At 38.2% G+C, this 24,848-nt stretch overlaps 1 long non-coding RNA gene across 2 annotated transcripts; it reads left to right on the top strand.

Annotated features, from left to right (window-relative positions):
* Positions 1-382: 382 nt before the first annotated feature.
* On the top strand, positions 383-23,353 carry LOC140332507 (uncharacterized). Of its 2 annotated transcripts, XR_011921148.1 has the most exons (7): positions 383-778; positions 14,716-14,856; positions 15,054-15,194; positions 15,272-15,372; positions 19,435-19,518; positions 20,628-20,734; positions 22,978-23,353. It is a non-coding gene; the product is annotated as an uncharacterized lncRNA (long non-coding RNA). The 2 variants fall into 2 exon arrangements; XR_011921147.1 differs by having other exon boundaries at positions 14,716-15,194.
* Positions 23,354-24,848: the final 1,495 nt, after the last annotated feature.

Here is a 24,848-nt window from a genome sequence, read left to right as displayed (position 1 = left end):
AACTGATTTAAAAACTGCACTCCTATAGAATATGTTTACACCCAAAAGACGTTTGCATTGTCTATTGGACAGAAAAGCATGCTTGATTTATTCAGCATATCTCTATTGTAGTTTACAGCAACAAGCCTTTTTCCATGAGGCAAGTCTTACGAGAATGTTGTTTGACAAATGGATAGAAAAAGGCTTTTGTTTAAACAATCTACGCAAATACTTGTAACTAATACATGGGCAGTGCAATGTAATGTACGTACACAGGTAAAGAAGAGGATAAACATGGATGGGGTTAGATTAGAAAATCATGTATTTTGTTTTTTTTTTCTTTTTGTTTTTTGTTCTTTTTGTTTTCCTTTCTTTTTTTGTTCTTTTGTTCTTGTTATTACCTGCATATCTATGCAGCTATGTTATAGATTAAGCAGCTATGTTATAGATTAAGCAGACATTAATTATATATTGACTATGCTTCACCTGAAAAATCAGGTTTTTAGTGCACTGGGGTTACATTAACCACTATTTTTCAAATAATAGACTGTCTTGCTTTCCTATTCATTTGAGACATAATGTACATCTAGTTATGGATGCATTGATGGTTTTTAATCATTTATGTTTTTTTCTTCATTGGTTAAGCTCAATAGATGTGTTTTGATTTAACCTGACAAACTATATAGTTATATACATTATATTAATACTAAATGATTTTTTCAGTGCAGATACCCAGCACATCCCCAGCATCATAGTTGTGCAGCTCTGCAATTATTTCAAGACGATAGCAAACAGGCAGGTAAGTATGTTTTACTGCAGAAGGGAGCATATTTATACTAAATAATGCATACCCTAAATACAAATACACCTTATAATGATAGCCAGAGGAGAGGGCCAGCAATTTTTCTTTCACAATTTACTATGGTTAATAAGTCAGGGAGGATGCTAAAGGTCAGCTGTCAATGTTGAATGTATGGAATTATTTTGGATCTGTGAGCTGCTTGTATCTGGACACTCTGCTTCCCCCCCCCATTAATGTTAGGTTTCAATAAAACCTCTGAAAAATGGATTTGCACAAACTTAGTGAGTTTGCCCTATAACAAAGATGAACCCAGGGAACTGCTGGTGTGAGCATTACATTTGTATCCGAATGTGCTGGAGCAAATAACATTTCCTACTCTGTGATGGTGGGACAGTTTGAAAAAAGTAACTTTTCTCTTTTTTCACTGTCTGTAAAAGGTTAAAGCATCATTATTTATTGGTTTCACTCTCTTTTTCTCCAAGCTTGTTAATACATTTACACCCACAAAAAAACAGCTGAAGGTGTAAACATGAGACACTGAAGAAACACAATTAACCATCGGAACTTTATCACTGAAGAGGCTATGATCAGAGGCATGCCTTGTATTTCCCAGTGAAATCTTACACCCTCTACTCCCAGAACATCCACAAATGATTCATTAGAGGAATTCTGATCAGAATTCCAAAAGAGTTCATGGCAAAGCATATGCATCAGTGGTGGTATGGTTATGCACAGGATTTCACTGGTGAGTGATGCACAATGTACAATGTTCCTCTGGGTGTGGGAATGTTGCAGTTTTGTTACTGTCTTGTTTTTCCATGCTTGTGTTTTAGATATTCTACTTGGAGGGTTTCAGTTGGGTACATAACTGATAATCTGTTCAACAGCTATACTGTGCACAAGCCTAAAACCTTCTGATTGGACTACTTTTAGTTCAAAAGGCACAAAATGTCCCTGGTAATGAAAAGGTTCAAAAAGTTTGATCACATAGTTTTAAAATTAGCATCTCTACATGACTGCTATTCGTTCCTTTATGAAGGATTATGCCAGTGCCCAGTAACTTTTAATGTGTTTTCACATATTTTCCACCCAATTTGACTTGCATTAGCAGCTTGTACCCATTTCTGAGTAAATACAAGGGACAGCAGGTAGTACTTAACTTTTCCTAATTCAGGCTAGTATGCTTCAACTGAAAAATTCTATTTTTAGAAGTAATATACTTCATGTTTATTAATTAGAATAAAACTACTTAAAGGCAAATATTGACATTATAAAAAAGCTGAACTACAGGCAAATAGCTAAATATACAGATAGAATTCATATATGAGAGCTACTTTTCTCACTTTTCGCATTTGCAGAATTCTGCTTCTGAATTTCTGACTCGATCAACATTTATCAAACAGATATAACAAACTGATATATTTTATAGGCCTTAAGGGACCAAGTAGGAGACATTTTTGTTAGGGTGTGAAGACACTTTAATGCTTTGAGACATGTTCTCAAGTGGGGAGAGTGAGTGTAAGGCACCCCAGTGTGACCTCTCCCATAGGATATTACTGTGGTCATCCTTGGTCAGTCACTTAGTGATCCACTATAGCAGTTCATAAATAATGTTCAGGCAGTAGTGTACATACACTGGATGGCTTGGCACGCTGGCTAGCACCTTTGCTGTTCTAGTTTGAATATTGGTCAGGACACTATCTGCAGGAAGTTTGTACATTCTCCCCATGTTTGCGTGGGTTTTCCCCAGGCACTCTGGTTTTCTCCAAGACATACGACTATGGTAGGGACTTTGGATTGTGAGCCCCTTTGAAGGTCAGTTGACATGACTGTAGACTTTGTAAAGCGCTACGTATGATGTTGGTGCTAAATAAACACAAGTTAACATTAATAATGTTCTCCTTGACTAGGGTAGTGCGGATCTCATGCCTAGCTCATAATTTAACCCCCCATCCTTACCATACCTCTTATAACTCACATCACCACCTTCCCATACCTTTGCTTGCCACCCCCCCCCCCCCCATAACCCATAAACCCCATCAAAAACAAAAACCCGTTGGACTTAAATTTGGATGGCAAGCAGCCATTTATTTATTAACAACAATTCATTAACATAAAATTTGTATAAATAACCATAAAGTATATAATAACCATAAAAAACCCTGATAACCATAAATAACTGTAAATAACCAAAAATAAATGGTATAACTATAAATAGCTATAAATAACTCTGAATATTTAACACTTTTAATAAACCACAAATACATACAAAATGTTAACACCCCCAACACTTCAGACTATCCTTCTTTTAAAACCCCCCACTTAACCAGGCTGCAGGTCTTGGAATGTAAAGCCCGCCTCCAGTTGCAGTAACTGCAACCCACCATACCAAGGTCCTGGCCCCTAATCTCAACACGGCCTCAGGGGCCCACACCAAAACCAACCTAAAGGAGCACCCCACCATCCTGGATGCCCCTTCCCCACAAAATTACGACAGGGCACTTACCTTCCACCAGACCCCAACCGCCACAGCGCCCAAGATTGACCCTTAACCCTTGAGCCCCCCTCAACACACGAAAGGGTCGCTTGCACCCCATCTTGCAGTCCTAAAAACCAAAGGTCAGTACCTATGGCGTTTAGGTGTACGCCATCCTGACGCAAATAGCGCCAGGTCTCCCTCTCCAACTCCCTATGCCTCACCACCACACCCACATTTCTAGCCACAAAACTGCCTACTTCCTGATTGACCTTGATCCTAGCTCTATTGATCTTTTCGACAGACCTTGCATTCCTCCAGCTCGTCTTCCCAACTATAACCGACCACACGATCAGCATTCCAGGAAACTCCACCTGTAGTCTCAAAAAATCTAACCGTACATCTCGGATCAGCTCCTTTATGGCCCGGTTCCCCAGATCTTTACCTCCTGCATGTATTACCAACACATTGGGAGGCCTATCCAGCACTGAAATTTTCTGACCTCTGGCACCACCCAACTCCACAGCTTTGTGGAAATCCCAATCAACCGCACAGTAGCTTCAGACCTGGGCACCCCCAACTGGCGTCCATCCACCTGCACCTTAGCCCTCCGGGCACCCCACCACAAATATGATTGTCCGAGGATCCACACCAAACCAGGTTCGCTCCCTAAAATTACAAACAGACAATGCCAGCCCCAATTTCAACTCGATAACAACCCCCCTCCCCCCTTTGGACCCCTACTGCATTAAATCAAATGGGGCCGAACATACAATTGAAAGCGTTTTAACTCCCAAAGCCCAATTCTTCTAATCACTCCCTCCCCAACTCCCCACCTGGCAACCTCTGTGGCTGGCCAAATTCTAAATGAATGAGACGAGTATGCTTTGCCATGAACACTTAGCTGCAGCAAACCCTGGCGAAAAACCACCGCAAACTGAAAACAGGACAGAAATCCCATCTTCATGAACCAAAAAAGGGCCCTCTTCTATGGTCTGACCCTTAAAAATTCTTCTAATGCCTGCACTGGACAAACCATGGATATCCCTAATAAACAGTTGCAACACAAAACCTTTCCCAAACTGATCTGTCCTTGACTTTTTAATCCACAAACTCACCATGTCCGGATAGAAAATCAAATCCTCCACCAGAATCCCTCCTAGTCGATTCTTGGCTGGGCTCACCAACTCCCCCACCCTCATAGCCCCAAAGAATGCCGTGACAAAGGCTGCCCTAAAAAGTAACCCTTCATACACCCAAAAATAAATTTCTTTCAATTTTCCCACCAAGCCCTGCATTTACTCAAAAGATACCGGTCTCCTGCTATCCCGCACACTCTTGCCTTTCCGATATGAGAGCTTTGAGAGCTTACCGCACCATAAATACTTTCATCACATCTGGCAACCCCTTCAACTTAAACCTGAAAGCCAATCCCACTACCAATTTGTTCACTGCCTCCACCGAAGCCTCCTCAGCTAATTTCTTAGCAGAAAGACAAAACACCCTCATCAAGGCCCTTTTTATTTTGTCATCCGCTAATGGAACCCCAAACTGCTCAGCTACATGCTGCAAGGTGGCCAACAATACCCTGCAAACAGCTGCCTGCTGGCCCAATCAACAAAAAGTCTCCAAATAATGGATGACTTAATCCACTTCCGCTACAAACCAGAGCACCCTCTCTAAAAAGGTACTGAACTACTCAAACAGGGCACAGGAAATGGAACATCCCATGGGAAGGTATCTATCAACAAAATACTCCCCCTATTTACATCCCAACAACCTAACACAATCCAGATGAACTGGCAGGAGCCTGAAAGAGGCTTTAATGTCCGCTTTCACCAACAAAGCCGGCCCGTATCTCTGCACCCACTTGATGGCCACGTCAAACTATGTGTAGGCCACCGCACACAATTCTGTATTGATACCATCATTCACTGATCCCCCCCATGAGAGTGACAAATGATGGATCATTCTAAACTTTCCTACCTCTTTTAAGGGACCAAACCCAATGGAAAAATCACAAAACCCTCCACTGGTGGGGGCGAAAAGGGGCCACTCATCCTGCCCAAACTTTGGTGAACATACACCCAAAACAACGCTGAACGCTGGGCCCCGGCTTCAGGTGCAGCCTCCCCTGAATAGGCCACACCACTCATCAAATGGGGGCTGCGCACCCTGCTGGCCACAGCCCCCAGACGCATGTTTCGCGCCAGGACCCTGCATTACACGAGACCCGAGGCTAAGGCAAGGCCTCCCCTATCAAGCCCTCACCATGTTCAGACAGGGGGCTGGCTCCCTGACAGCCCCCAAACCTAAACTCCGCCTGTGTAGAGGATTCCTCCCTGGCCTGGTGCCAGCACCTACAGATCTGTACGTGCTGGCACCAGAAGGGTCCCTGGAGGGGATCCCAGAATGGTGCTAAGCTCTGGAAAACGGTTCTGGACTCAGGCGCATCCGGGGCCTAACCCTCGGAGGCCATAACCCTTCTAATCTACCTAATGAGGGACCACCAACAGCTCCCCCAACTGCCTCAGCATCCCTAGCCTGCAGCCAGGCCTCACCTTATGAGGCCAGCACAGCCCCAAGCTGACCCAATAATATGTCAAAAGACTCCATTAATCCTACCTGTGTCATTCCCAAATTTTCCTTTTATAAAAACTGTGCCGAACTTCCGTTACAGCCTTCCTATATCTGCGTCTATTCTCCATCCATTTTTACTTTTCAACCCTTTCCTATTTGCTCCTCCCAAAGCGTCTTCCAAATCTTTAACTTTCTCCCCTCTTTCTTTCCCCCTCCCCCCCCCCCTTTACTTCCTCGCTGGGCAGCCTCTTACACCCTGTCATGAAGGCCCTGTTCCTATTCCTTGCTATGGGCCTTTCTGGATTGTCACAGGCAACAATCATCTAGCATGCATACATAGGTAAGGTGTTCAAATACTGGAGAAGCGCTGCTCTAGATTCCAGCCAGTGCTGGTCACAAAACCAAAAACCTATGTCTTTGGTCAAATATACTATATGGTGATTGTATCACTGATTTTTTATACTGGTTTTCAAACTTGTAGAGGAAATAAGACAATGTGTTTCCAAGACGCTGACAAAGTACATGTTCTATTATTATCCATAAATATGGTGGTGATGTGAAAAGATTGTTTTTCTCTATCATCATTTATGTCAGTAATTGCTGCCAATTTAAAGTCCTTCTCACAGTCGCACAAGCACCCATATGCATTCCAGGGCCAATTAAGCAATCTAAATATTTCTGGAGAAACCCACAAACACATGAGAAGATAATACATAACCACTAAGACCCTAGCACTGCAAGGCATTGGTCCTAACTACTGTGCCAACATATTCACAGAAAAAAACAAATATTTAATGTCTGCTAAATAAGAAAATATCCCTGAGTCAGTGAGCAAATATTTATCTATATACATAAAGCTTTATTACTAAGAACTTGTAAGTTTGTGAGATGCTTCCAATACTTTGTTCTCATGATCAAATGTTCTGGTGTCCATCCATATATGGTTGTAGTATTCACCAACAAAGCTTCCATGCTTCCACTTGTGTGAGATCACTGCCTTGTATCAGTAAGAAGAAATCAAAGGTCTCTTTCATCTAGGTTGGCTGAATTCTCATGAAGAAAAACCCTGCTTACTGATCTCTAGCTCCCGCCCATTCCAAGCACATGACTCATCTTGTAATGATGAACATTTGACATCTTTAGTCTAGGTAATGATTTTTTTACTATGTCACCAATTCCCCAGGAGCTTTGAAGTGTAAGGCAGTTTACTATGACTGCTACAAGACACTGCATTCTTTTGGCTGCTCTATGGCAAAATACGTCAAAGCTTCTTCATTGAAGTTTTGCATGTAGTGCTGTGCCCGTTCATTCTTCGTCATCATCATCTTCTCTGTCTCTCCCAATATCTCTTGCTATTTCTCTCTTCTTATCTCACTGCTTTTCTAAATATTCTTTACAAGTATCAGAAATGCAAATAAAACCAAATATATTTGCTGCATAGGAATGTCAGAGCTGTAAAAATGGTCCATTGTGTTGGCACATGGACATCATGCTGGGGACTGGATAAAAATGTCCATTCTAAAGAATTCTCATTTTGTTATATGTTTGTAAAAACTGCTGAAGGCAATATGGAGTATGTCCTCTATGCAAAGCCAATTTTAAACTTTACAAATGACTTCATTAGCTATAAACAGCCCTCTCACTACTCTAAGCATTCTCTTACTATATAGTTCTGTAGCCTAATTTAGACCAAAATGTACTTAAGTGAACAGAACACAACAAAATAGGAAAAAATGTTATCATAATTTATGTTAACATTTGGTGCTACCTCCCTCACATACCTGCCCTAGACATTAGCCACACATGCCTTTATAGCAAATATAGCCCTACCCAAATACTGCATTTTTTATGTTTTTCTTGTTTCATTTAGGTCAATTAAACTTTCAAACTAGTGCACATGGGCATCTTTAGAGATACTACTACTATCTACTATCAAGCAACATCTATAAGGAGAAATATATTGGCCTGTGTACATTGGGACATGTACGTGGAGACAAAAACCTAAAGAAACACATAAATAACAGTTGTGCATTGGGGTATTATCCACTCACTACAGGATTTTTTTTTGTTTGTTGTTTTTTTGTGTATATATATATATATATATATATATATATTAGTATATAAATATACTCAAAGCTGCAGCATGGGAAACAACCTGCAGAAGCTTATCTTTGCACAGTGAAAACTATAAGAAAATGTCAATGTCCTGTTTGAAGGAGTGCTTACACATTGACCAAATATCTTCCAATCATTTTGTAATTATGTGTATTGGAAGGCAGATATGTAACCCCTGTCAGTACCTTATTTTCATCTTGTGAAGCTTGTCAGACATGGTTTGGATTACCTACCATGATGTCCGTTTACCGGATCGGTGTTCCCACTACAATGACAGTGAACGTGTATTGCTGCACTGTAGCTGCTAAGAAATATTATGTTTGCCAAACAGGTGAGACTGTTTATTTACTGGGCATCCAAGAGTAGATTACAGAGAACAGAACAATATATGTAGGATTGAATGACAAAGTGGCTTAACATTTACACATTTGACACAAGGTCAAGGAGACAGTCAAACAAAACAAAAAATGTAAAATGCCAAGAAAAAGTTCATGTATGGGACTAACAACATTTTAGTACCTTGTAGTACAAAACTGATTTGTAACATGTCCTAAAATGGAAGTGTTAATATCATACCTAGTCATATGGACGCACCAGAAATGATCAGTACATACGACTTGTTAGGACATTTTCAGATGAATTTATGATTTGGAGGCCAGGGGATGTGATAGCAAGCAGCCAGTCATCATCAGAATAAATGGTAAAATCAAATGTCCTAACATCGACAGGGAAATGAAAGATTGGAGATGTAACAAGGGCATCCTTAGACTTAATCCTGCACAGATGTCAGATTTCCGTCACTGGAAACTATCTTTCATGACTTTTTCTGATGACAGGAGAACTAACGCTGTACGCACAGCACTGTTCAGTCCTATAGAGGGGAGGATGGAGGACAAGCGAGCTTCATCCCACTGTGCTCTCCTCCATTGATCAAATTGATGATTGATGTGAGGGGACTGCTGTACACATTCTAGATTTTCACCTAAGACAAACATTACTTTGTTTCGGGCAACAATATTCTAGCATGGGTACATAGCTTTATACTGATGTGATTAGTCTGCTAAAACAAAAACTTGATAAATGAATTTTTAGCAACAATGTTAAGCAAAGTGCAAGAAAGCATAAAAAAGAAATAATACTAGTAATACTAATAATGCATTACTTATTATTTTGTAAAAATATATTTAAGGATAAATATAACAAGCATACAAAAATGAATTAAAATGCAAAAATTACAATTCAAGTTTTAGCAAAAAAAAAAAAGAGAAATAAAAAAACAACTTCTAAACATGGACAAGGTGACATAAAAAACTATACTATACCAATTAAGAATTATCATCTAAGTAGAAGCAACAGGTTCAAAGTGCATTGGGGGGGGGGGGGGTCATTGTCAAGAAGTCTATTTGTAATCCATGATGTTCAAAAGTTCAAAAGATTGTTTTGTACATATTGGTAGGGTATCTGTAAATTATTCCCATACTTCGAAGGACTTTCATTGCTGGTTATATTCAATAAGATACCTCATTTGAACCTGGGAACTTGAAACTATACCTTTAAAAGTGTTTTATCTCTTCCAAAAGTGCAAAAAAAAATTAATTAAATTAAAATCTTAAGCATTACATAGGTATTTCATTTCTGCAATGCTTTGGATGGAGAAGTAATGAAGATGCAGTCCTAGCAAACTTATTGTGCTAGGGTGACAACACTAATTTTTCATTGATATGGTACAGTAAATTTTGTCACAGAAAGTGTGTTACTGGTAGTATCTCCAGGTAAAAATACAAGAGCCTGAAAAACACAAATGCAACCGCTATATCTTAAAAATTACCAGTCCTGAAGGACAGCTTTCAAGTCTGTGGAATGGCTGCCTCGCTGCCCCTGAATGTTGCAGAAGTAAAGATTCTAGCAACTGGGTTAGTATGCTTCTGGTCTCACTAGCAAGGGATTGATATCATAAAAACTATCAAGAAGCCTTATAGAGATCCTGGCAGAGGAAACAAATTGCCAACATCACAATCACCTATCTGTCTAACATGGCCCAAAAAATTGATACACTGGAGTTTGTTTTGATTTTTGTTCTTGAGTTCAAATACACTTTTAAGAGTCATTTTTTCTAACAACATGTTTTCTGTTTGACAGATTCTGAATTTACTAACAATAGAACTGCGGAAAATAATTTTTCCATACTTTAAATAGTATCGACAGCACCTAAAAACAATTGTTCTCAATAATATCCTGAAACCGCAATTTCAAAGACAACCAATGTCATTATTTTAGCTGTATGGGAAGGCTTTTATGTCAGGATTACCCTCACAAAGAGATAAATATCCCTTTGTAGTTTAGCAGAAACTACTCAGTGTACATCTGGGAAGGGAATCCTGTTATCCATCTCTGTTTGTGGCTCCTGTGAATCTGATTAAAAGATTTTTCTCATTAGCGATTCACCTTTCAGAGAAGAGGCATTATTTCAGTTTGTCTTAACGCTATTTACCAACCATTGATACTTGGCGTGCACTCTGTAAACAGTGAGCTGTTTTCTCATGAATGCTATGCTCTATACACTTCTTGTAATTATATTCATGGCCAGGGCCAGTTTTGGGGTAGGGCAAACTATGGAATTACGCAGGACCCACACCTTCTCCAGAGTCTCAACAGAATGGCAGGGGTGAAAAGAGCTGGAATGCTGTGCATTTGGGGCCCTCACTTCATGTTTTCCCAGGGACCCATTCTGCCTAAAACCTGCCCCACCAATAGAACACATCCAGGTGAACTGATCTCTCTTGTGTTGGTCATTCAGGTATATGGCAATATATAGCTTTTAGGTGCCCATGTGAAAGCAGCCACATTTGTAAGTTATGCTTAGAATGGGAAATAGTCCGTACTAACCCTTCAGCTTTGTAAGACATGCCCTGGGAGACTGTTGTCAAGGAATAAAGTGACCATTTAGGCTATGTTCAGGCAGTTTTTGACAGCAGTACTGATGTGGTTCAGCATTATCCACCACTCCTTATCCACTGCAAAGCACTCATGGACAGCTACAATCCCTTTTTATACAGGCATTTGGTTGCCAAGGGGTTTTTGAGCTAGTTCATCCCAGTGTCTCAACGTGGACTACTATTTGAACCTCTTCCATAGACTTCAACTTGTTTTTCAAATGCAAATCAAAAATGCTCGTAAATTTTTGGTGGTTGAAAATGGCTGTCTGAGAGCCATGTGATTGTAAACTTGTGTCTAAACTTAGCCCTAGACAGGATTTTCACAGCAAACCACTCTTGTTTTATGTCTTTATAATTGTTTGACACACTTACCCTTTATTTATGTACAAACATAAACATGTATGTTTGGACAATTTTTTGTAGAAAGAGCTTTTACAATATCTACATTTTGTTGATCAGAACTGCATGTATGGTTCTAATATCAGAAGGTAATTTAGTTTAATTTATTAAAAAAAAAAAAAAAAAGGAAAGAAAAACTAGTCTATTCTACAACTGCAGCTGCAGTGAAAATAAAAGAATCAAACAAGGTTTCCTAATCTTGATATCTGTATTTCTGTATTTGTGGATAATATACCCTAAAGTATATTTAAACACAAGAACAAAAATGGTATATATTGCAACTTATCATTTTTAAGATGTGATGGCTGAGTTTGTTTTATTTTTGATTACTCTACCAGTAACACACTTCTTGTCCAAGGGTGACAACACTCAGTTACTGCAATGTATTTCTGCAGGCTCAACATTGTTATTGGACTCAAAGGACATGATTTATCTCAGCTCTCAAAGTCTGATGAAGATGAGCTATCATAGGAGAGCCTGGGTGATCCAACAAACCTGGAATGGATTACTTAAAATACATTTGCTATTATCTTGCAAAGCTTTTCAGTCCTGGACCAGATCTATTCCAAGTTGTTGCATCACCCAGGTTCTTCCATGATAGTTTGTTGTCTGCAGAGATAGCTTGGAACAATATAATACTGCACTTTTATTACTGCAACACGATCAGGGAGCATAGGATGCTACCAGCACAAGACTTTCATAAGGATCAACTGGTATTTTTTGGCCTTTACTGATAAACAAAATGCTTTAAATTGTATGTATTAAGCAAAGCAAAGGAAAAAAAATACTAGTTCAGTGTTAGAATTTACATACATATAACATTTATTAAGAGTGTGTGGGAGATGTGCTATGTCTATACCTCCCTAAACACACACCCTGATTGAGGACTTTTGAGGAGGAAAAGTCATGCACAGATGTTTTTTGAAAACAGAGTTTCTGTTTAAGTTACCAATTAAGCTGTATAAGTGTTTAGGTCCTTTGACGTTTTCTAGTTAGTCTTTGATTCAAACTATATGCATCAGAAATAGTTAGGCCCACATGTAGGTTTTTTCAGCCTTTTACAACTTCCATTCTATACCAATGTTAGCTTTTTTATATGATGACCTTTTTGATTATTAGGGTATCAGATTTCCATTTAATTTTATGTGATCATTTTACTGGATCCACTGACTAGTAGTTGAAGACAAGTAATATGTACTCATATAGCCTTGTTTTTGTTTCTTCCCATAAAAATTTTGCATACTAATTTAATTGCCATCTTTAATGCATATTTTTTTCAAAACGTGTTCTATGTTCTTGCCAACAGTAAAAGTCCCTCACTAAATTCTGCACAAAATCATATTAACAAATCAAATATATTAGGTATGCTCAGCATAGGTTTCTTCTGTCCCAGTGAAATAATGATTGAAAAATTAGGTTCAGTTTCTCATTGGCAGCAGTTCACAGTAAACTGTAATGGGCAGATGCGCCTTAATGGTAAAATAAATGTGTTTTTTTGAATTGGTTACTTATGGACCCATTAAATGTGAGCTTATCATGCATGATTTACAGCCATTTCCCTAATGTGAAAGTCAACACAAGCGAAGAAAATAGCTTGCCAGGCCCAAAAGAGATTTCCTTTTAGGCTTATGCCAGGTTGGGTTCACCTGAGTTTTGTGAAACTCAAGGTAACAACAGCTTTCATTTGCATCGGTGAGCTAATGATACTTACATTACACCAATATGCTCATGTCAAGGCAAGTACTATTGCTTAATGTCACCTCTGACTCCAAGCTGTACGGCACCTTGTTCATTTGACTGGCACGTGATGGAAAGCTTTAAATAGAACATCATTATTTAAACATAACTGAGCTTGCTAATTACATTATGCTATTTAACAGTATGATGACTAGTGATGTTAAAATGAGCATGACTTCAATTTCAAAATTACATTCTTTTGTTTACTGTAACATAAAATGTGGAAAAATTTGCAATGGTGATCATTTTGCAGGGTCCTGGGTTGCATAATCCATTTCTTCTTCTCTCCTCTTTTCTACTTTCCTCTCCTTCATAGTAGAGGTTGAACTGTCAGTCCCAGGATTATATAGGCAGGAGAACGCCCCCCCGCTCTCGCGCACACACACATATCTTTTTGTGCACAATCTCTCCAATTAGAAGGCAGCATCTCCCTTACTAATCATACTTCCTGGCACATTTGTCATATGAATGAGGTGAGCAGGATGTAATTTCCTTAGTGTATACACATTGGTTTTTCGTTGCTTTCCTAATAGGCTAGAGATCAATTAGGAACCCCCCCCCCCCCGAAACTATACCCCCATTTCTGTTAATTTTCTTCATTCTAAGCATACCCAGAACTGAAAGGCCACCAACTGTAGATGGAAAGCAAATGTTAAAAGAATATTATACTGTAGTTGAAGAACTAACTGCCTTTCCATCAAATACTGCAGGTATATAAATGTGATTTGGAACAAAGTTTGAACTCAACTTTAGCTTGTGGGAGTAATCTGATTAGTTTTTCGGTACTCTATAGACATCCAAACTGTCATCTGATTCTACTAATAGAAATAACAGATTGAATAAAATGGTGGAATAACTGAAAAAGAAAGACTAAACTCCAGATGTTGATTGCAGTACGATTTTGTACAAACTCAGTTCACCCAATGAAGAGAATTAGCAAAGTAGTGACTACAGTGCAAAGACCTCTCTGATGAGCTGTCTTATCTTCCATCTGCAATGTCCCTGCAAATTTTTATTTGTGGATGTGAAGCATTAGAGACCTATTCAGAGTGGTCCATGACAAAACAGGAGAAATTTCCCGGCTTTATATGGCTCATAGATACAGTACAGTTTATTTATCCTAGAATTTCTAATTGATCCATTATCCACTACAGCTTAGTATGCACTATATTTAAACACTTCCGAAGGTTCCTTTTGCTAACATTTAATGGACTGTGCTATTTTTAGAAGATCTTTTCAGGCAATTAGTAATCTTCTGTTTTTATAGCCCTTTCCCTGCTGATTTCACTCGTCATCTATGGCTTTCTGTTGACATGAATCACTTTGTTCATCATGATATGCAAATATGGCATAAGAATAGCTGTGCGAATGCATTAAGTGAGACCAAGAAGGTGTGTCTGTTCTCAGAGGTACAAGGAACCACCCTTAACTGACATTAAAAATCAAACATACCTCTGGCATGCTTCTCATCAAAGTTTCCAATAGGTAGCATTCCATTGTGATGAGAAGTTTTGCTCCCTGTGCCAGTGAACAAAAGTTTCATTACCCATTTAGGAAAGACATCAGGGCCAAGGTTGCAGGTCTTTTAAATAAGTATTTAAAGATGAACTCTAGACAGGAAAATTTTCTAAATATAATACTCAATAGCCACATACAATTTAAATCCAATTTTTTGCACACCAAAATCATAGAGATTGCACAGAGGGCAGAGCTGTAGGAGGGACCCGGAAAGTTCACCCACTACTGGCAGCCTACAGAAAACTGGAGGGGGAGGATTCAAGACCAGATGGTCTGCACAAGGAGACAGCAGTAGGCACTGAAAGAGGATTTAGGTAAGAATACACCTTTTTTGGCAATTTTTACTTGTTCTAAAGTTAAGCACATGTACAATTTTAGGAGGCCACATGATTGCAGTTGTTTTAATAAAGCTGAATTCCAGGAAAATAACAAAAACATATAATTTTCTGCAATCTATTTTTTTAAAACACTGAGCTTTGCATGCAAAGTAGGATGTTGGGATATTCCTCAGGGCTGCCAGGACTGAATGAACTCCCCCATGTATGCACGTGAGCTGCATCTTCCCGGCCCGTCTAATCAAGGTGGTCAAAGCTCCTGAAAACCGGAAGAAAACTTGATAAGGATGGCTGCACCCGCAAGAAAGCAAGAACAGGTTAGTGTAAAGTGATCCTCCTGTCCCATCTACAATAAAGGACCTGATTGGTTGTAATTTTTTTTTTTTTTTTGAAGGTTTAGCTGCACCTTAACAGTGGAAGAAAGAGGAGCTGCACTAGGAGAAAACCAGGCTCTGATGAATATACATGTGCTAACAGGCAACATAAAAACAGGAGGTAAAAACTACAAAAGTGAATAGAGTTCATTATTTACAGGCACACAGATATACACTTACAGAAAAAAACTTTTTGGTAAAAAGGGTAAAAACGCAACAAAAAAGCAATGGATCCAGACTCTCTACAAATGAATCTTTATAAAGTCTACCTTAATTCCCATTTCCTTTCCCGCTTTGTTTCCCCCCCTATTTCAAAATGTCCAGTTGTCTTAAATGCTGCACATAAGAGTACGGAATTTTGCTCCACATTTGACAGATAATAAAAACTGGAACTTTTTTTGGCCTACCGAAACTCAGTCCCAGACCACACTCATTTTATTTGCATCTTATTAGAAACATAATAAATGTTCCAAAACCAGGTTATTAAATTATATTAACTTTTGTCCAAATAAATATTCAGTTTCACTCTGCACAAGTTTTGTAAATATCCTTTGTAATGTTTCCAGGATCCTTGAGTAACATGAGAGTAGTTTTGTGGGTGGATAGGCCTGAACTGTGCCTCGCCTTATTCTTCTCTGCAATCTTCCCAGAGTCACCTTGTTTTTAGGCATGAGATATACAGAATTGGTTTCACTCATGGGAATTAATCAGATTCTTAGGTGAGGCTGTTCTGAGGAAAGCCCACATACCATTTAAGTGAAGCAGTAAAGAACGTTACTGCCTTATTATGCAAAATAATTGTGGTCAGAGATGTAAAGTGAACTTTTACACATATCGTACGTAGCAGAGAAAAGTAAACACTGAACGTCATGGATGTTTGACTGGTGATATAAAGTTATTTCTCTGTGAAATGTCAACCAAAGTATAGAAAGGTCTTTGACATAACAGGTTACTGTGGGTGAGCATTACATTGAACCTACAGTCTTTACTGAAGTCTTGTCTTTATATCATAAAGAATTCATACTACTTGAAATATTTCTTTTTGTTTAAGTTTAGCAAAAACATGGTTTGTAAAAGAATCCTAATGTTTACGTAAGGAAATAGTAACATTTTTAATAAATGGATGCTATAACTTCTCAATCTTAATTTGTTGTTTTGCTGGGGGAGCATGGCAAGCCTTCTGCCCCAATCAGGCCCTGTCTACGAATCTATCCCTATTTTGTTGACCTATCTATACAATGCCATAAATCATGTACCTATGTCAGAGAATTCTCTATGGAAATGATCTTTTGTGAACGGTTCCAGTGACAGAATATTGAATGAGCACTGCACACACAGCCCTATATGTAGAGAGGAGGAGGGAGAATGAGCAGCACCCTGCTGTGCTCTCCTCCATAGGAGTGATCATTGTTCCCGATCAGTCAGGGAACCCCTGGACACATGTCAGATTTTTAAATATGATGAGCACTTCATTTTGGGCAATAGTTATCTGATGTGTGTAGCATTAGATGCTTAGGTGTAAAAGACGATAAAGCAAGTAAGTGAAATGTCACTGGGCAACCATACCGTTGCATTGGTTACAAAAGGATTATTAAAACATAACTTTTGTAATGTGGCTTCTTCTCTGGCTAGATATACTAATTTATATGTGATTGAATTTTATTTAGATGTCTGCCAGTTTATTCTAATAAAACCAATATTCTAATATAAGCCAATAAAACTTGAACTACCCTATATCTATAACTTGTTAAAAATGTATGTGCATCCTATATTTTTCACTAAACACACATGCATTGTCATGCATGTTACAGTGCTTTATAATTAGCTGGAATGGGATACCAAATGCACCACATTGTACACAAATGCATTGCATGCTGTATTTTTTAACATGAACTGTATAGCAATGCACAGCTTTATATTGCAGCACAGTGCATTGGTAAGGTGCATTTGTTGTACTAATAACAAAGACTAACAACAACAGCATTACCACAACACAGAAATGTACAAGCCCTTATAGAGATTTCCCCTCAGTGAAGTTTCACCACAGTGAGGAAGTAAAGTAAAGAACATTTCAAACAACACTTACAGAAACAAAATAATTTTTAAGTAGGGGAAGATGGAATGCTTGTTACCTTTATATTAGTATGTGTACCTGTTGCAACTTTCCCCTCACGTCCTGCCTGGTGAAACTGTTGTCACCACATCAGCGAGTAATGTGAAATCTCTCTATAGGAGCAATGAATAGTAGAAAAAAACAGAAATAAAAATAATTTTGCTAGATATATTTGCCATTTCACTTTTTTTTTTATGTAAAAAATATATCATAATACTAAAACCTTCATACATCCCCCTAAGCAATCAAAGTTGCATAAAGGTTGAATAAAACATATTTCAGAGCTCTGATACAGCACATTAATTTCAAAACAACTATCCTGTAAAGAGTGCTTGTACATCAGAATGTGTGTATGGTTATTGCAATGTAGCGCCTGTAAAGCATGATGAAATCAGCGTACACATATTTGTATTAGATAAGTACATTCAATCAAATAAGAATACATATTAATGACTTTATTCCCATAAATGATTGTCGCTATTTAATTAGGCCAGGCAATCTCTTTACAACACAAACCAGAGGTCAGGGAGAATCAACTGGCTGCATTCCACCTGCTCCCATGAAAGGGATACCAAACAAAAGAGATCCCTGGACTGACCTAGCCATAATATTGGAAGAGGAGTGGCTTGTGTCCCCATGGCACCATGTCACTATTCACAAATGTCAGTTTGTGAAATGTGGCTAGGCTTCAGTGCATTGTGCTAAAGTGCTCTTAATTAACAGGGCCTGAGCTGAGGCCCTCTCTTACATAAATTGGATTCAAGGCAGCAGCTGCCATCTGTATCACCCTCTGCAATGTAATTACTAGTATATGTAGTAATGTATGTCCCTCATCCTAAAATATACTTCAAATATATATTAAACTTTACTGAATCCTTTAGCTTTGCATTGTAATAGAAGAAGTCCAAACACATTGGTAATGCAATTAGCTGTGTGATTAAACCAGGGCAATTTAAATTATTTGTTATGCAGTTTCTCCATATTTTTCTTCTGCAAATACCATCCTCTAGTGCTACCTATAGCTATGTACACACACTAGATTATTACTGTTTCTTGAAGTTTTTTTAACGGGGGATCTCTTGAAATAACTTTCAGGACTCCAGGGAATCCCTGCTATATTATTTATATCCACAGCTCACAGTACATTGGTGTGATAGAAGTGGGAAGAATATCAACCTTACAAATAGCCAACAAATTATTGGTGCCAGTTTAATAGACCTGAGAAAACAAATTGCTCAAGGAACCCCTAGCAACCTCTGGAGGACCCTGGTTGAGAAACACTGCACTAAATTATTGTTGTCTGAGACAAACAGTTGTGATCGTGTGTACAGCGGTCCACTGACATCATTCATTGATCCACCCTGGCAGATCAATGCATGACCAAATAGTGATGACTGGTTAAATTTCCTATAGAGATAAGAACAGGTGCCATTCTTCTCCATACTTCTCCATATGAGTTAACAGTAGTTGTACCCGATCGGTCATTCACTGATCTGTCAGGCTGGAACGCATGCCCATTTGTCATGGGTGACAATGATTAGATGTGTCTTTGCAGCTATAGCCAGTATTCTCAGACAAAGCTAATAATGATCAAATAAAAAAAACACTTTTCCAGTTGCTTTTTTTTACCAATGATAATCTAGCTCCGGAGATATATGTGTGCCTCCTTAGCCCCTCTCCATGGTCTGAATACAAACACTTCAGTATATCCAAGCATTCTCTGTTGTGTGTGAATAACATTAGCCTACACTGACCTAAGCCCAGGCATTAAATGTTGGCAAACAGACAAAAATCTATAGATCTGCCTTGCTTATGTTTATAGTACAATTCATTCCAGGAATAATTCTACAAGTACCCTAAGTAGCTATTATTAAGCATTTAAAACCAGCACATTCCAGCAAGGACAGAATGTTTCCTTTGCAAGCAGGAGTTAGGAACTGGCCGAAACCAAGAAACTCCAAGAACTGTTTATATATTTTGTGCTTCTGTTTTGACACCATGTATAGAATGTGTGTATAGTAAACAGCAGTCCGCTTGCCGCCTGACTCTCTTTTATTTGCATTGAATCAGTGCTACGGGAGAGCGGTGCTGATACGTAAACATAGATCAAGGCATGAGGCCTACAATCAGCTCTGGCCAGGTGACCACAAACAGGTACGAGCTGCCTAGTGTTTAATATCTTCATGAAGATAACAATGCTTGTAAAATAAACAGGATTTTTTTCTTTTTACAATAATGACAGATGTCTGCTGTTGTTAAATAAACACATCCAGTTATCCATGTCCAGTTATTGCAGTTTATATGAACAATATAATTTCTGTCAGGCTCCCGCTGTGTCTCCAGTGCAGCCGTCTGACCTAAGTTGGCATGTTCAAGAAGGACCATGATCATATATAGATCACAGACTGTCATCACACACAGTATGGGTCAGTGCTACTGTGAACTTTGGTATTTCTAAGGTCTCACATCTGTGCGTTTTGTATTTACTAAGTACTGACCTGCTCTCTGTGTTTGAAGACCCTGCATTTATCATGATAATGGAAGCAACCCTTCATGCCATTACAGCAGACAGAATTTGAAAGTATTTTAGGTATTAAGCCAAGAACCAGTACTTTATATATACTATAACACATTGATATTCATCCCTGTATATGAGACATTAAATAGAATGTAGAGGGGTTAGGTCTGTGGTCCCATTTTAATAGATTTCTCCCTACATCCTGTCCCATTCACCATCAATACCTTATATGATCAATTTTGTATTTCCAAAGTCTGATCAAAAAACATTGCAATGATGCCCATTCCTTCATATACCAATAGCTTCTGGGAATATTGATCCATTTGAAGAACAATTATAACTTTCTACAGTTTTCCTTAATTAAATATCACCTAGCCCCCTGAAATCTTCCCCCCTAGAATAAATACTTGCGTTTATTCCCAATCCAGCAATATTTACTGTAAAGAAATAGACAGCCATTTTTGCTGACAGCTTTACTTTGAGTATGCATGCCATGGCTTAATTCATTCCAATGGGAAAGCAATACTCATGGAAGCCTCCAGTGATACAAACATACATTTGCCAAGAGATTAGATTTATTCCCAAATGTTAAACTTCATATGCTTTAGCACTTTATTATAAATAAAAAATACATTTACTGCTTTCCTCTAAAATAATACCTGGAAATCCTGCCCTAAAGGTCCTTGTTTAGAACTTCCTGTTATAAAGTGACAACGCTCTATCACCCTTCTGCTTTTGTTACCAGGTCACACTTGCTTTTGCTAACGACAAGAGATTCTCATTGCAGAGGCATGTTTTGCTGTTGTCATTATTAGGAAACTGAGACATGAACGTGATGCCATGCTGCAGGAGGTGAAAACAATATTTAAAACAAGATAGAGAAGTTATTTATAAAACATGCATTAAATACTATTATTTCAGAATTCAATTTACGTTAAATAATTGTTTAATTAAAAATGTGTCAAAAGATAATTTTTAAACATAACATACACAGTTACAATAACTGCTACCGTACATAGTGAATCAGCCCCAATGTTTTGCCACTATCAGTAGGGGGAACCCAAGAGTTGCCTCATCTGTAGATACTACAACAGGACAAGCCACTGAAACAAGATGTTAGTGCAGGCTTCATTTGTAAGAAATGTTTTAAAGAAAATATTTGGACAAAGTTTTTGCTACTAAACTAGATTTCTACTAGATTTACCAGTCTTTCAAACATTATGGCACATAGACATTTACCTATACTTACTGAATTTCTTAGATCTCCAAAAAATGTAAACCTAAAACCTGGTGAGTCGAAGAGACATAAGCATCCCTTTTTGTTGGGGTCACTAATGGGCCTGTGGGTCTTGTAGTAACTGAAACTCTTTTAACATTTACTGCGACACTGCTGAGTTGCATTTTCAATTTTTTTACTTGGCTGCACAAATAGCGAGTCTTCACCAGCATTATTTAGCCACAGGAGGCACTGTTTCCATGCTTCATTTCCCTTGGGTTGGGTAAAGGGAAAAGATGGTTCCTACACAATTGTCTGTTGAGGAATGTTTCTTAAGGCCAGGTTTCTGCCGGTGCCTTATTGTTTGACACCAAAAAAAATATTCACTTTTAGAGATGAACCTAAAATTGGTTCCATAACATATAGCACAGTCTACAGGCATTTAGTCAAGTCAACTATAAAGCTTATGACGTATTAGAATATCAATACCATTTTACTGTACAGCTAGATGTTGGAAGTGGCTAACAGAACCTCTAAGATATCATTAAAAGTAATATACAAACAATTAATTATTTAGAATTTAGACAGATAAATTAAATGGTAAGTGCACAATACTCAATCATATTTCAGAAATTATAGAAATGAGATCAGTAAATGTACTGTAATTTATTGGTTGCAATTGATTGCTTTTTTCTCTCTTAATTGATTTAATAGGTATTGTGGCATACACGGTGAAATTATCTATTGTTACTAATTATTACTAATTTTGAGTGTTACTGCTCCCTACCTGCTTTGTACAGTCATATATTTTATTTTAGGCAAGATTCCTTACATTTACTTACAGCTTTTTTAAAAATTTTGGTAATTGGACTGCATTGATTATCATCCACAGAATCATATGTAGCTTTTTCAGTATGGTATTTTAGCCGCCAATCATAATGTACATTCTAAATGTAGTAGAATTAAGTTTTCATCTGTGCACATCATTTTTGCTGATTGCCCTGTAAGTCTTTAAATGTTTTAATGGCTAAAGTTATATACATATGAGATGACAGCCATAAGATATGACTGCTGCACAATTGTTGAGTAGAAAAATGATGGCACAAACATGCAGGACAACAATAGGCAGTGGTGTATGTTTATTCCCTGTGCAAACAACAGCCAGCACCAGCCACCAGCACCTCAAGAACAGTAACAACTAGCTGGAAATATCCATTTCATTGATCCATCCTCCAAGATCAGGCAATCTGCATGGGTTGGGGAGGACTATACTGGGCATTATTACCTGCAAAGCAAGATATGTCATAGCAACTAGTCAAAAATCAATTGACTAAATTCTCTTAGGATTATATAATCTCTTGTAGTGTCTTATCTATATGTACCCACAATAAAAGTAGTGCAGACCCTTGCTGGGTTCTACATTCTGTCAAGTCTTTGGAATCAGATCATTTTGACAAGCATAGCCTGTAATATTCACTCATGGAAACCAATTGTAGAAGTATCAGGAAGGGATGACGGCCCCCGGTGTGGCTTGTGCCATGCACACTTTCTGTCTGATCACCTAGTTTGACTAATGGTTAGGTTATTTTAGCATTTCAGGTCCAAATGCTTAAAATAGCCAGAGCAGCCTTTTCATTTGCAAACGATTCCTTATAGCCAAAAGCGTGCTGTTCTTCTGGCCCTTCTTGATGCGGCCTGTTGTATTTGTGAAAGGACCGTTTCAAATTTCATGTGCAGGAGCAGCTGTTGCGGGGCTGAGCCGGCTCTTTCAGATTTGCACTGAGCACCCTTTTCACTTGTCTCTTGTATGGCTTTTGTCTTTGTCAATGAAATGTCCCCTTTGACCCTGATGCAAGCCTGAGTCTACTTCTTTTGTCAGCCTTTGCAGACAAGTTCCAGCCTAAATCAAGCATTGTCTGGGCCTCCAGAAGCCAGCACGTGCCCACATCCCCTTAATCTTTTAATTTCACCCCAGCTAGAGACAGCTGCTACTGATACACGCAACTCACAGCTGTCGATTGTGGCCTGCTGCCTGCATTCTAAAAGCCATAATAAAAAGGAGAAATAAGTAAAAAGTGTGTGTATGTTTTTTTTTTTTGCCTTTTGAAACAGTAGACAGCACGTGCGCCTTAATTCTACATTGTCCACAAAACCACTATCCTTCTTTAACCCCATATTAAATATCCTTACAGGGGTCTTAACTTGATTTTAGATAGAAAACCACTTTTTGACATCAAAGAGATTGGATTGTTGTTCATTCTGTTGCACCGCAGCTATGATCTGCAGCTAAATTACAGTGTTGGTAAAAAAATAAAACACAATTGTAAGCAAAAGTTTACAATTAGAAAAAGATAACAGGAGGAATAACTTATGTTGTTGATTTTACTGATTGTAGCTTCTAAAAGGCATGTGCCTATGCAAAATGATGCACCAGATTTATAGAAAGTAATGGCAATGATTTGTCACAGACATATCAAACTTTTCATTTTTTATAATTGAACACAGTTAGCATTCACCTAAAAGACAGTTGGCTGACTTATTGAATACTTTACAAATTTAACTTTTCACTATTCATTTGTTTTATAGAGGTTGCAAAGATCATGCCTCCTCTCCACATTGGTAGGCTTTAATGTATAGCTTGGTTGCACTGTTAGTTATTTCTGCATTTGCAGAAGCTTCTCCATTTACATAATATATGTGATATTCTCCCTTTTATTACACCCAATTTTGACATATGCAGTTCAGTACATTTAAGAAATGTCAAGCACATCAAATTACAATCCAAGATACCAGGTTCATGATACCAAAAGCCAACATTATCCTGTAATGTGTTGTAGGCAGTAATCAGGGATCAGCTGAACATAAGCACATCAATAAATATTGTGTTAATTGGGAAAAATAATTGCATTCACCACAGGCTGTTACAGAACTTTTCATCAACATATGCAAAAGCAGCAAATCATAGCAAGCTGATCACAATGGGCCTGATTTTTTAAAGCTCTCTAAAACAGGAGATCCTGGCTGATCAAGTAAACTTGAAAAGGATTTGAAAACATTTAAGAAATCGATTGTAGGTTTTCTGGATCACCCAGGTTCTTCCAAGATACTCTATCTTCTCCAGTCTTATAGAGCTTTAAGAAATCAGGCCCAATGCTTAAACTCTAAAGTTATTATTTTTTTATGTAATATGGCAAATGCAAACCTGAAGGCGGACTTTTGTTTGCTTCCATCAAGTTTCCAATAGAGGTCTATAGTACAGTACAACACATGTAAAGCAAGTGGAATGCAGATCAGCTGCAAAACAAATTCAACTGCAGCTCAAATGCACCTACCAATGAATTCTTATTGTGGTTAGAAGCATCAAAAACTTATTTCAATTTGATTTCATGTGCAAAAACTCAAAGCCCGTCCACACAGCCTGCCCTATGATACGATCTGTTATTATACTTGTCATTTCTTTCTTATCAAACTCTTTTTCACCAAAAAAAATAAAATCGTAGGAGTTGAAACTGTAGTTGGGATTTTCCCCTTAGCATTTGTATGTGACCTTATAGTAAAGCTAGTGGCGTTTGATGTATGACTCAGAATTTGAAAAGTTTGTGGTTTCTCTTTCTTGAGATAAATGATGCATGTAGGTGTAATCAAATGATGTGATCTCTTCCAGTGCAATAGACTGTAAAGCCAGTACAACAATATGCAACACTGTATATTTATGTAGACATTTCAACAGCAAAATCCCTAAATCTGTCC

Source organism: Pyxicephalus adspersus, chromosome 6, assembly GCF_032062135.1.
Source record: "Pyxicephalus adspersus chromosome 6, UCB_Pads_2.0, whole genome shotgun sequence".
Classification (NCBI taxonomy): domain Eukaryota; kingdom Metazoa; phylum Chordata; class Amphibia; order Anura; family Pyxicephalidae; genus Pyxicephalus; species Pyxicephalus adspersus.
The sequence above is the reverse complement of the archived record's forward strand: the minus strand, read 5'-3'. Positions and strand labels throughout refer to the sequence as shown.